The 13,722-nt window shown below is 38.1% G+C and overlaps 1 long non-coding RNA gene across 1 annotated transcript; it reads left to right on the top strand.

The window, feature by feature from the left end:
- Positions 1–6,428: 6,428 nt before the first annotated feature.
- Positions 6,429–9,236, top strand: LOC139470839 (uncharacterized). Its single transcript, XR_011653784.1, has 3 exons — positions 6,429–6,530; positions 7,743–7,947; positions 8,409–9,236. It is a non-coding gene; the product is annotated as an uncharacterized lncRNA (long non-coding RNA).
- The last annotated feature ends 4,486 nt before the right edge of the window (positions 9,237–13,722 follow it).

Below are 13,722 nucleotides of genomic sequence, written 5' to 3'. Positions count from 1 at the left end.
TGATATTGAGAAAGAAATGTGAGGCCAGTGATGATATTGAGGCAGCAATATGAGGCCAGTGATGATATTAAGCCCGATATGTGAAACCGTTGACGATATTGAGGCTGATATGTGTGGCCAGTGATGACATTGAGACAGCTGCATGAGGCTAGTGGTGATATTTGGGCCGATTTTTGAGGCTGGTGCTGATATTGAGGCGGCTGTGTGAGGCTGGTGATGATATTGAGGCCGATATGTGAGGCCAGTGATGACATTAAGGCAGTTGCATGAAGCTAGTGATGATATTGAGGCAGACGTTTTTGATGACATTGAGGCCCAGTGATGATGTTGAGGTAGATATGTGAGGCCAGTGATGACATTGAAGCAGATATGTGAGGTTGGTTATTACATAGAGGCCGAGACGTGAGGCCAGTGATGATGTTGAGGCAGATATGTGAGGCCAGTGATGATATTGAGGCCAGTGATGATATTGAGGCCGATATGTGAGGCCAGTGATGATTTTGAGGCAGATATGTGAGGTTAGTGATGACATTGAGGTAGATATGTGAGGCCAGTAATGGTATTGAGGTAGATATGTGAGGCCAGTGATGACATTGAGGCAGCTGCATGAGGGTAGTGATGATATTGAGGCAGACATGTTAGGCTAGTGATGACATTGAGGCAGATATGTGAGTTTTTTTATGACATTGAGGCCCAGTGATGACATTGAGGTAGATATGTGAGGCTGGTGATGATAAGGAGGCAGCTGTGTGAGGCCACTGAATATATTAAGGCAGCTGTGTGAGGTCAATGACGATATTGAGGCAGATATGTGAGGCCAGTGATGATATTTAGGGAGATATGTGAGACGATATATAAATGTGAGGCTGGTTATGATATTGTGGCAGCTGTGTGAGGCCTGTGATGATATTGGGGAGATATGTGAGGCCAGTGATGATATTGAGGCAGCTGTGTGCGGCCAGTGATGATATTGAGGCAGCTGTGTGAGGCCAATGATGATATTGAGGCTGATATGTGATGCCAGTGATGACATTAAGGCAGTTGCATGAGGCTAGTGATGATATTTGGGCCAATATTTGAGGCTGGTGCTGATATTGAGGCAGCTGTGTGAGGCTGGTGATGATATTGAGGCCGATATGTGAGGCCAGTGATGACATTAAGGCAGTTGCATGAGGCTAGTGATGATATTGAGGCAGACGTTTTTGATGACATTGAGGCCCAGTGATGATGTTGAGGTAGATATGTGAGGCCAGTGATGACATTGAGGCAGATATGTGAGGTTGGTTATTACATAGAGGCCGAGACGTGAGGCCAGTGATGATGTTGAGGCAGATATGTGAAGCCAGTGATGATATTGAGGCAGCTGTGAGGCCAGTGATGATATTGAGGCCGATATGTGAGGCCAGTGATGATCTTGAGGCAGATATGTGAGGTTAGTGATGACAATGAGGTAGATATGTGAGGCCAGTAATGGTATTGAGGTAGATATGTGAGGCCAGTAATGGTATTGAGGCAGATATGTGAGGCCAGTGATGATATTGAAGCCGATATGTAAGGCCAGTGATGATATTGAGGTCGATATGTGAGTCAGATGATTATAACGAGACAGATATGTGAGGCCAGTAATGATATTGAGGCCGATAATTGAGGCTAGTGAAGATATTGAGGCAGCTGTGTGAGGCCAATGATGATATTGAGGCCGATAAGTGAGGGCAGTGATGAAATTGAGGCAGATATGTGAGGCTAGTGATGATACTCAGGCCGATATATGAGGCTGGTGATCATATTGAGGCAGCTGTGTGAGACCAGTGATGACATTGAGGCAGATATTGAGGTTTTTGATAACATTGAGGCAGATATATGAGGTTTTTGATGACATTGAGGCCCAGGTATGATATTCAGGCAGATATGTGAGGCCAGTGATGACATTGAGGCAGCTGCATCAGGCCAGTGATGATACTGAGGCAGATATGTGAGGCCAGTGATGACATTGAGGCAGATATTTGAGGCTAGTGATGATACTGAGGCCGATATATGAGGCTGGTGATCATATTGAGGCAGCTGTGTAAGGCCAATGATGATATTGAGGTCAATATGTATGGCCACTGATGTTATTGAGGCAGCTTCGTGAGGCCAGTGATGATATTGAGGCCGATATCTAAAGCTGGTGATGATATTGAGGCAGCTGCGTGAGGCCAGTGATGATATTGAGAAAGAAATGTGAGGCCAGTGATGATATTGAGGCAGATATGTGAGGGTTTTGATGACATTGAGGCCCAATGATGATATTGAGGCAGATATGTGAGGCCTGTGACGATATTGAGATAGATATGTGAGGCCAATGATGCCACACAGCAAAAAAAATGCAGTTACCGGTATCCAGATACCTGCCGGATACTTCCGGACACTTACCCAAAACGCGTCTGGGTATCCGGTGGCAGATACCTTCACGGATACCGAATCCGTGGTATCCGGCATGGACACCTCACCTGAAAGAATGCCACCTGGAATCCGGGTATCCGGCACCGGAAACCTCACCGGATACCTCAATCTGGGTGTCCAAGGATCCGGCATGCATACCAAGGATCCGGCACCGGATACCTCATTCTGAGTTTCCAAAAACATGTCGCAATTTGGGGGTGCATTTTGTTCAATTAAGTGTGAAACACCTAAATATATATTGGAAACTAACCAAGAAAATTTAACATTGCTGAAGGTATCCGGCAGGTATCTGGATGCAATTTTTCGAGATGTCTTATTTCTGGTAAATAATGTTAGCCTGGGCATATCAGATAGCTGTAGTAATATTCTGTGTCATTTTAGTTGTAAATATCCCCTTCAAGTTGAGATCTATGGGGATGTACTTTTGGAGAAGACACTTTTTTCAATTTCATCTATAATTCTTTTTAATGAACAAACATCAGTTCTAATACATGTATGATGATATCCTTAAGTTTCATGTTCAGACTTCCAGATTGTTCTAAGTGAAAGTATAAACTCATCGACTGTGTGCTCACTTGGGCCTTTGGTCCTAGTGAGATGATAATATGATTATTTGTAAAGGTACAAGTACTTGTTACGAGCATACCAGCTTCATTTTAGTTTGAAACACAATATGCCTCACTCTGAGGGTGACATGTACCAGATTTCATCACACTACAGAGAGCTGTTCCTCAGTTACTGTGAAAATTTTTACTGGTTCATTCAGTGTAATATTGACAAACATATGACAATGATAAACAACTATATGTATAAGAGTTATTTACACTTCTGCAGGAAAAGGCACATTAGAGAACAAGAGTCATCAGAAAGATGACATATCCCCCCGACAGCTGTCTGTAAAGTAACCACTAGTAAATGTGCAATTCTGTATGTAAGTCAACAGTTTAAAGTTCTTTAAGAGGCATACATTGTTTACCCACAAAAAATCCATCATGGTCGCATCCATATGAATGCCAAGTTTCGATCAAATACATTGAATGGTTTTCGAATTCTGCCCCAGAAACGAACCTCATCCCCAATGAGTCTATGTCAAACTTCAACCCATAAAAAGTTAAAAAAATAAAAATTAGAAAAATCCCGAAATATCAAAAGGCACCACTTCAGTATATGCCTGATAGCTTTGCCAAGTTTCGATCAAATACACTGAAAGGTTTTCAAATTCTGCCCCGGAAACGAACCCCATCCCCCGGAAAAGGAAATGATAACGGATGGACAGAAGGACTGCCAGGGGATAAAATGTAAGTGTATGGTTTCATACGATAACTGTGGCTATAAAACTGAGGCAAAATATTGGAAAATCCCCATTTACACAGCTGGCTAATGAAACATAAACAACAAACAAATTATCAATTTCTTTTATTTATATACCTATATCACACATTGAACTGTGTTCACATGATGGTTCCTGATGCAGTATGCAATTTCCTCATATTCTTCAATACTCATAACAGAGCAGGATAACTGTTCGTTTGAAAGCATCAGCAGACCATGCTCACCAGTTCAGAGTTACTTGCCCTCAAACATCCTTTTCCTTCTATATTGCCATGGAAAAACAGGAACCAGGATGAAGGGAGGCCAGATGGGCTCTATCCCTGTTGCATTGTGTTAGTAGAATTGTGAACATTCTATTTGGTGTTTGGGTCCACATTTATAGGCAAGTAGTCGCAAACATCATTCCTTTCAAGTTATTACCACATGGCCAAAGACAATAATTTCTTCAACGTCCTTGAAGCGTCCCACTCTGACTTGGCATTGGGTGGTCTTCTCACATTAGCCAGACCAGCCTTTGTGAGTGTGTCCCAGTGTCAATTGGCATATAACTTCTCGGTAGGCCCCCATTGAAATAACAGAACTCTCCTCATCGCTGTCTGTCAATCACTTCGGAAATCTGGAAGGGTCCTTCCAGACTGTCAACCTGTAATCCGGGTATCTCAAGTTGGACTTCAGTTTCTGCAGAATTATGTATAGAGATTGTAGCAATAGAAAAGAATTGTTGCAACATGTACTTACAGATAAAGGCAGCAAATTCACTTAATTTATCATCTTTTTGTTATATACCAAACATTTGAGATATATATTGTTCCATGCTGATGAGTTGAAACAATCATTAACTGACATCTCTTAAAAATGTTCCTAGCAACCTATGCTTGCCATACAAGCCAAAAGTAATAGATGAGTTAGCAAGTGGGCTCATTGATCGCTCGTAATCATACCCAATACCGTGGGATGTTGTCCATAACAGTCATCATCAGTGCGTCTGGATCGAGCTAGTAACATTAATCACTGGTTTGTCTAGTTGAGATTTTTTATTTGATTATTTATAATCCTTGTCAATTAGCTGAACTATTGCTGGATGTGGTGTTAAATGAGTGAATTGGGTTTAACATCTCTTTGAACAGTATTCCAGTTATATCACGGCATGTAAGCTTGATGTGGGAAGAAAGCCCGAAGTGATGCAGGTCTTACATGTTTACCACTTTGATGAAAACCCACAAGCAAATGTATGATGCTACCCTCGATTCAAACCCACGACCATCGTTTTCTGTCAAGCCCAAGAGATGCAACTATGCACAGCAAGTTGTGGTGCCTTTGATAATTAGGCCATCCATGCCAACAGGTATTAAAGAACAAGCAAACTGAAGAAATATTTGCAGAATAGCTTCATGAACATGATGAACCAAACAGAATAATTTCAAATACTCTTCTCTTGTTCCTCATTGCTTATTTTTCCATTGATGCTGTGCAGATGACTGACTCATTCATTCATCCAGACATTCTGCAAACATAAGTAGCATTCACATTACAGATATGTCCAAACTGTATATTGAATTCAATTGAAAAGACCCCAGTTGAGATTCCAACTTAGAACTGTCCTTATTAAAATATTTCATCCCAAACATTCAGAGATAAAACATAACCAAGATAACCCCATATTTAACAACTGTCAGAAGATTATTTGACAACAAAGCTAGGGTCATTCAACATACACTTTACATAGGGAATCACTTGTTGCAAAAAAGATCCTCGCCAAGGTCATTCCATGAAATATTGAATTCTTAAGTTATGAAGCTTATACAAAACAAGGACATAACAGTGTAATTATTAAAATATCTTAAGCGTAAAAAAATGAAGTCTTTGGTGGCCATTATTGTAAATTATAGTCTGTATTAGCATCCCACGAAAGTTTAGAGTTAATAATCGTTTCTAGATCTTTGTACTTTTCTTCATTATCTATAAAAAGCGGATCTAATTTGGATCATCTTGTTTTGACCACAAATCCATTACGCCCCTTTTGCAAACCCTTGTCGTCATAACAAACAGTTGACCATAATACTAAAAAAAAGGATCCTTGGCGTTTACGGTAAAGTATGTAGAGAAAGAATATATTTAAATCAATCCGTTCCATAAGAACTCTGCACAGAAATCATAAGGTCACGAGCCCTGCTACGTACCTGGCATCCGCATTTGCTGCCAATCGCCTTTCGAAATACTGTTGACTTCCGCGTTGTGGATGGCTCAGAGGAACTTCAGCCGGCATTTCCGTGGTGGAGTTGAATGAGAACAATGTATCGATACACGAGGTAAGCTTATCGTAATCAAGCATCACAGCGTATATCGATCTTCGAGATTTGTTTACATCCATGTTCTAAAATGGCGCCCTGGACCGTAAGGGATTATCGGTAAAATGGCTTGTTCCGGGTTAACACTAAGCTCGTGCTTTCATTGCCTTTAATTTTTTTGATGCGGGAATCATCAAAACTATTCACAAAATATCTCTAATATCACAATATTGTTTGGCGCAAGTTGACGACGCGCATAGGGAGCCGGGAACCAGCTCTGGATTTGCAAACAAGTAGACTGGTTCCCGGATCCTCCGCTTGGTGTCGCTGCACTTGTTCCGCTTTCCAATCAAAGGACCGGTATCGCCCACCATGACACATCGTCTGCTACAACAAGATGGCGGCTGTCAAAATGCATTGGGCAAAGCTAGTGAGCTCTGGAAAATTGTAGTTTTCCAAGTAATGGAGGTGAGTATTGGTACCAACATAACGGCTATGGGATGTCAATGTATTCTTTGACTAATTTCGTGCAAATATTGACACGGCAGTGTTTTTGTTTTAAATGGAGGACGATGAATCTCTTATGAATTTACCTTCTGAACAGATTATCATGAACTTCTTACGCAAGACAATTTAAGTTTCTGAGAAATTCTGTATGAAACTGCCGTGTTGTCAACTATCTGTTGCATGGACTATTACATATGCACTTATATTCATAATTCATATGCTTGTCATTGTGTCTGGTAGTACGAAATTGTCATTTCTAGGCAACAACATGACACGGCCAAAATGTCAATGATAACACATGAAACTGAATTTTGACCGAAATAATATCTAGAAATATTTTGTGAATAGTTTTGATGATTCCCGCATCAAAAAAATTAAAGGCAATGAAAGCACGAATAAATATGTCACTGCAAATATTTTATCGTGACAATAATTACGAAACGGGAATCATTTGAACTGGGCTGTGTTTATGGTCAGATATGGTCATGTACCCTAATTTCGTGGGTATATTATTAAATTCCTGAGCATACTGAGGGACCATTTGATATTGGTGGGGTAGGGAATGGTGGCCTGGGTCTAGGATTGTGTTTGGAGACAAAATATATTATCAGCTACAATGTATTCTTTGTAGCAGTCAATTTCTTTTTTTCAACAGTTTGAAGCATGAATATTTTTTTCAAGCATATTTCTGGGACAATTTATTTTTGTCAATAAAATCCCAGCCCTACCACCAGAATACCAAATGGTTGGTCCCTTATTATATGTCTTGATTCAATCAAAGAATTAACATTATAAATATGATCAACTGATGAAAAATATCAGGACAATGAATAAATCGTCAAATGCTTCATATTCAATTGAAAGGACATTAAAGATCTGTCCATATTTATAGGGTCAGACTAGACTATTATTTTTAAATTATTTGAAAAGTTCTATATAGTAATATTTATTTTTATTTATAAATATTTAATCATTTGATGTGACTTTTAAAATGTGTCCATCTGATGATCATGTTAACCAATGCATTACAATACATAAAGAGTCAGTTGAATAGGTTGCACTACTTTAACATGCAACAGGCCCTATGCAGGTACATATGATATAATATGTTGTTGAATGCCTTTGTGAATATACTACATGTACAGTAACTGTAATTACATCTGTTGTCTCCAGATTAACAGCAGGTGTCATGTAAGGCCATAGAATGTTTCCCGGATGCTCTGCTTGGTGTCGCTGCTCTTGCTCTGCTTTCCAAGGAATTAAAGGACCGTTATCGCCCACCATAAAATATGGTCTGCTAAAACAAGATGGTGGCTGACAAAACACATTGGGCAAGGCTTGAGAGCCTTGAAATACTGTAGTTTTCGCAGTAACAGAGGTGAGTATTAGTACCCACATAATGGCTATTTGATGTCAGTTTATCTTTTGACTAATTTCATGCAAATATTGATACGACAGACTATTATTTTTTATTCATTTGAAAATTTCTTTATAGTAATATTTCTTTATATTTATTAATATTTAATCATTCATTACCATGTAATTATTAGTTGTATTCAAACTGCATACACATACATGTTTGTTTGTAGGAACTTGCATAAGAATGAAGTCATGACTGACCGAACCATAACATAATCATTGATACAAAGTTTAGGTGGTAAAGATTAAGACAAAGCAAACAGTATTGGCCATCCTGACAAGTTTTATATGAGACTCCCTAAATTATTTTCTAAGTTTTGTTTTAAGCTGTTGACACAAATTTTGTATAAACATACTGATGTTGCACCATTTGCCTACATTTAGAATATTTGAAAAAAAATAATATATAATATTTTGCAGGAACCATGCCATAATTGGAGATGGACTAGAGATGAGGAGAAATTTGACAGCTTGATGAGAGCAGGGGGGTGGAAAATATCAAATACAAAGAGTGGAAGGACTGTGCCGAAGACCAGAGAAATGGGTGTACAGACCAGGGGTCCGGAAAATTTAAAATCCCAATCGGACATTTACATTTATGCCACGCCCCCTTCAAACAGCGTGTTTTAGTACGACTTTTTACACACAAATTACAAGTTGTTACGTATTCATAATATGATGAATTATGAATTGTTTCAATTTAAATTGTTTAATTCACCGGACAATTTATAACAAATAATATCATTTTACGTTGTGAACAGTCTAATTAATATTCATGAGTCTGCTCAAGTCTACGCGTTGTAACATTTGGATCGAGACTATTATCCCATATTTGGTTATCACGTGACCTCACGGGAAAAGTTGTTTTTTTAAACTAAAGATTATTTAAAAACAAGACAGATAATATAATCATAAATCCTAAACTATCGTTGATAGAAATAGTTATTTGAATACTTTTTCATCTGTACTTAATTACTGACCATAAAAAAATTTGATATCGATCGTCACAGAAAGCAAAATGGCGGTCAATCAAGATTTAATATACGATTAGCTACTGAAAACAATAAAATCTGCAAATCCTCATTGTATGTCAACCAAGTGAAAGTCGTTAGCCACGACTTACAAAATGATCATTCAGACTTTGATCTGCATCGGTCGACTGGCTGTCGTCACGCTTTCGCTTCTTGCCTGAGGTTACGTATCGTAGCATTGTGAGGATAATGAGGTACATCGATGATGCAAGGTATTTATGTACAGTTGTAAACACATTTTACTCAAATTAACAAGATGTTCTCAGTAATAAATCCTCGATTAATCAGTGTCAACTCAGTTTATTGCCTATTACAGTGATTGACCGATTGGACTATCATTCTAGGTACGATGTATTTACAGCAATCAAAACAAACAAAGCTTGTCAGTGTAGATAATCTTCATTGTGTTACAACTGCAGACAGAAATTGCTTAGTCCTAACTGTTGATCATGTCCGGACAATACTTTTTAAAATGTACGGACAGAAAAATTTAAATGTCCGGTAAGCAATATTTTAAACCGGACATTTGAGATTCCCAATCGGACATGTCCGGCGCATATGACGGTTTCCGGACCCCTGGTACAGACTGATGTAACTTTTGGGCCTATGATTGAAGTGACCTGGGCATGTAGCAGTCATGCACTTTATACCACTCATTCGCATTCCTTAATTAGATCTTTGTTATCAAATGTATCAGTCAGTGAACCAGCCTCACCCGCCATACGCTCACAGACCTGCCATGTCTATGACATACCGTCAACCGATGCCACTTCTCCGTTGGTGCCCGAACAAAACTACTCGCAACCACTTATAGTCAGTGAACCAGCCGCACCTGCTATATGCTCACAGACCTGCCATGTCTCTGACATACCGTCAACCGATGCCACTTCTCCGTTGGTGCCCGAACAAAACTACTCGCAACCACTTATAGTCAGTGAACCAGCCGCACCTGCTATATGCTCACAGACCTGCCATGTCTCTGACATACCGTCGACTGATGCCACTTCTCCGTTGATGCCCGAACAAAACTACTCGCAACCACTTATAGTCAGTGAACCAGCCGCACCTGCTATATGCTCACAGACCTGCCATGTCTCTGACATACCGTCAACTGATGCCACTTCTCCGTTGGTGCCTAAACAAAACTGCTTGCAACCACTTACAGTCAGTGAACCAGCCTCACCAGTTGTCTGTTGTTCAATTATGCTTGAGCATAACTAAGCAAATCAAAAGAGAACCAAAATCTTATCAAAGAAAAAGATTAAAAGGCAGAAAAAAAAATAATGTCAATTGGCAAAATTTCTTACCCACCAATCAAGAAATGTTCCTGGAAGAGTATCTTTGACTCATCTGGTCAAACTGGTATTCATGTACAACAAAATGAATAAATGCTCAATTATCGCATGAAGAGATTTCTTTGCCATTTGGCATGGATACTTTCACAAGTTCAGGAAAAAGCTGAGATGGGTTATCAATTTGCAAATCTTTGTAAATGAGGTTGCTGTTCACTGGTTGTATATTTTCACCATATATTTGGGGGCCATTCAAATGTGGATTGTGTGATATTAATTCTATGATCATGTTGTACTGTTGTTTTGTGCAGTATCGAAGAAAGATATTTGTGTTATAACTATTTATTCTTATAACTAATATCAATCCCAGCTGTATTTCGTGGCAAAAACATACCTATTCTGTGACTAGAATTTCACTTTCAAAATTGTTTTTAGTGACAATGTTGAATGATGATCACTAGTGTAAACATACAGACATAAGCAATAATACATAATTCACATTTACTGTGAAACAAAATCAGGATATTGAGTTTATGTTACCATTTCTCCAATTAAAAATGTTTAAAAGACTGTTTGTAAATTGTTTTTACGCTTCCATTTGTCATACTAAACTTGGCATTTAAGAACAATATGTTTTCTAAACATTGGTGAATGGAGAATAAGAAAAGTAAGCAATATTTTCTATGATTTCACTAACAAATGTGATTATTATCACATATCTTAAGAGTTGATGAGATGAATGGTAACTGTTCAAATTTGGGATTTGTCACGTCATGATTATTTGTAACTACCGTATTCGACGTAATAAGCGCCCTGCTCTAATAAGCGCCCACGGCGATATTTGCTAATATATTGGCTAGTGAACAATCTCAGTTAGCATCCCTTCCAATTGATTAATGTAAACAAGACTTATTTACTTGTGTATAATATGCACTTGTATGTCATATGCACCCTTAATTATGGGCAATTAAATCCTGGAAAAATATATCTGTTGTATATAAACATTTCAGGCTGTCCGCATAAACCACAAAATTTACGATCTTTCAACTCAAAACAATATCCTAACAAGAGCTCCCTATTTCTAATTTTGAGAGCGCCCTGGGCGCTTATTACGTCAAATATGGTAACCTCTGTAATTGTCAAAGTGCTTCGCTACATGAATTGCCTTAGCTTTTCAAACCATACTGTAGATTGTACATGTTGTAGTGTGTATATTCGAAAATATATTGAAAGATTTCTGAGTGCAATTGTTGTGGTGTTAATTTTCTTCTTGAGATGACAGTATACTGTACTAGTAATACTACTTTGGATGTACTTCACATTTCCAATAGCATTAAGAATATTATTAAATTCATATGTATGTATGTGTGAAACTATTGAACTACATTGTACATGGAAAACATTATTTTTGTTCAGTGGTCAACCATGTGCAGAAAGTCTAATAACAAATAATCTATAACCCTTTTGGGAGGTATTTTCCCTTTTGACCCTTGTAAGTAATGTTGATGCCCTTTAGATTATAGGTTGCTGCATTGTATGCAAAACCACAGACCTATATACAAGTTATACAAGTCCATGGCTATACTTAATCTTAGATATCCATGTCTACATCAGTGTTATCAAATGACTCAATGTACTAAATGTTAGTTCGGATACTATTAAATAGATTTAATAGAGATTAGGGAAATTTTTCCGAAACATGTCAAGTTTTCATAAATTGGGTATCAACAGAGTGTATCGATACCTCGCTGGTGTATACTGTTTTGTTTAAAAATCTATTTTGATTGCAAACTTCACCTGCCAGGAGTTTCAGCTGCAATTAGAGGATTCACTATGCACAAAGCCTGCTGAATTTCATACCTGGCTCTAAGGATTGCACGTAAATCCCCTACTTTGAGAAAGGCTGATCGAAAGTTAGATTTCCCCCATGATATGACACAATGCGCCTCATTAACAATAATGTGCCTGATCTGAAATTTGAATATGGGTTGAGGATAATGGGACACAGTACACTAAGACATGTTTGTTTATAGAAAACATTTAACAAAATGTGCAATAAAATAATCACTACAACAAGGCGATTTTGGTCTTCCCTTACGACCATATCAAAGTCAAAGAGAATTAAGCCTCCTGACCACGTCAAGGTATCGCCCTTTCAGGAGGTTTACATATTAAATAGCACTATTTTCAAAATATGAAACATATATTTATTTATAATTATTACACTGTGGCTACGGAGGCGATTGTGCTGCTCTTCGAGAATCGCATTTAGTGGATTCACAACCACTACAGTGCTGTCGGAATCGTTCACTGTATCACAACAGTTTTGCCGTAACCAGTCGGTAGAACACCCAAAACACCCCTTGATGCACATGCCAAAATAGCATCACGTTGGAAAAAAATTACAAGATTGGTACCTGTTCGCCCGTTCCAAAATACTTTCAATTTCTATGTTACTGTTGACAGACGACACATTAGTCGCCATCTTGTCTTGACTATGTTACTGTCTATGTAACCAGCAAATGCGCTAAACCAGTTTACCGTAACGTCAAGGTGAAGGTTGTTTTACCCAATACCTGTCGTTCCAGTCTGTCGCAGGAACGAACGGGAACCAGTCTAGCAAACAAGCCGATGGCTTATGGGTAAAAATCTCAAAACCGACAAATTTTCTGATATCAACTTGCAAAAATAAAAGTGTCCCTAATATAATTTTTCTCTTGATATTAGAGAATATGATACTTGAGAAGTGTCATTGCAGTGCAGTGATGTGTTTAATTAATTAGAAAATAATTAATGAATTAGCCTAATCTGCTAGGACATTCAACTCCGTTACGGATCACAAAATGGAAAGTAATTTTAATAGCGCTAGGTTGCTTTGAAATATAAAATCATATTTAGCAATTAACATTAAGTGTGAATACAATTCAGTGTTAAACAAATGGAAACTGGCTAAATAAAATGTATGATTGGACATTTGTAAGTGCTCGCTCCATATTTCAAAAGTTTGCCTAGACAACAAAGTCATTTACATGAAAGACGGTATCCAAAATATAGTATTTTTCATCTTTTGTCACAACATATATTATCATTAATCCTAATCTAAAGTTAAAACTCATAAAAACAAGAAAGTTTTTCGTCAGTTGTCAAAAGAAGTCATCTATTAAAAAAATTCTGACGTAACAGAGTTGAGTTTGTTGTAACGGAGTTGTAACTCATATATTTTGTTATTGCTCTCTAGCATAAAATAACAACCTTTTCATCCCTTTTGAGATGAAATGTGAAAATACATGCACTGTGTTGTGTTACTTGTCAGGACTTTGGTACTCATGGTTTATGAACCAGTTTCTGCAGTAATGGCATACAAAAGTGGGTCTACTAATTACTAATGTTCAACCCTTTGTATAGACGTTG

This window comes from Haliotis cracherodii, unplaced genomic scaffold (genome assembly GCF_022045235.1).
Source record: "Haliotis cracherodii isolate W230 unplaced genomic scaffold, xgHalCrac1.p SCAF_21, whole genome shotgun sequence".
Lineage (NCBI taxonomy): Eukaryota > Metazoa > Mollusca > Gastropoda > Lepetellida > Haliotidae > Haliotis > Haliotis cracherodii.
Note: the sequence above shows the minus strand (reverse complement) of the source record. Positions and strands in the feature narration are given on the sequence as shown.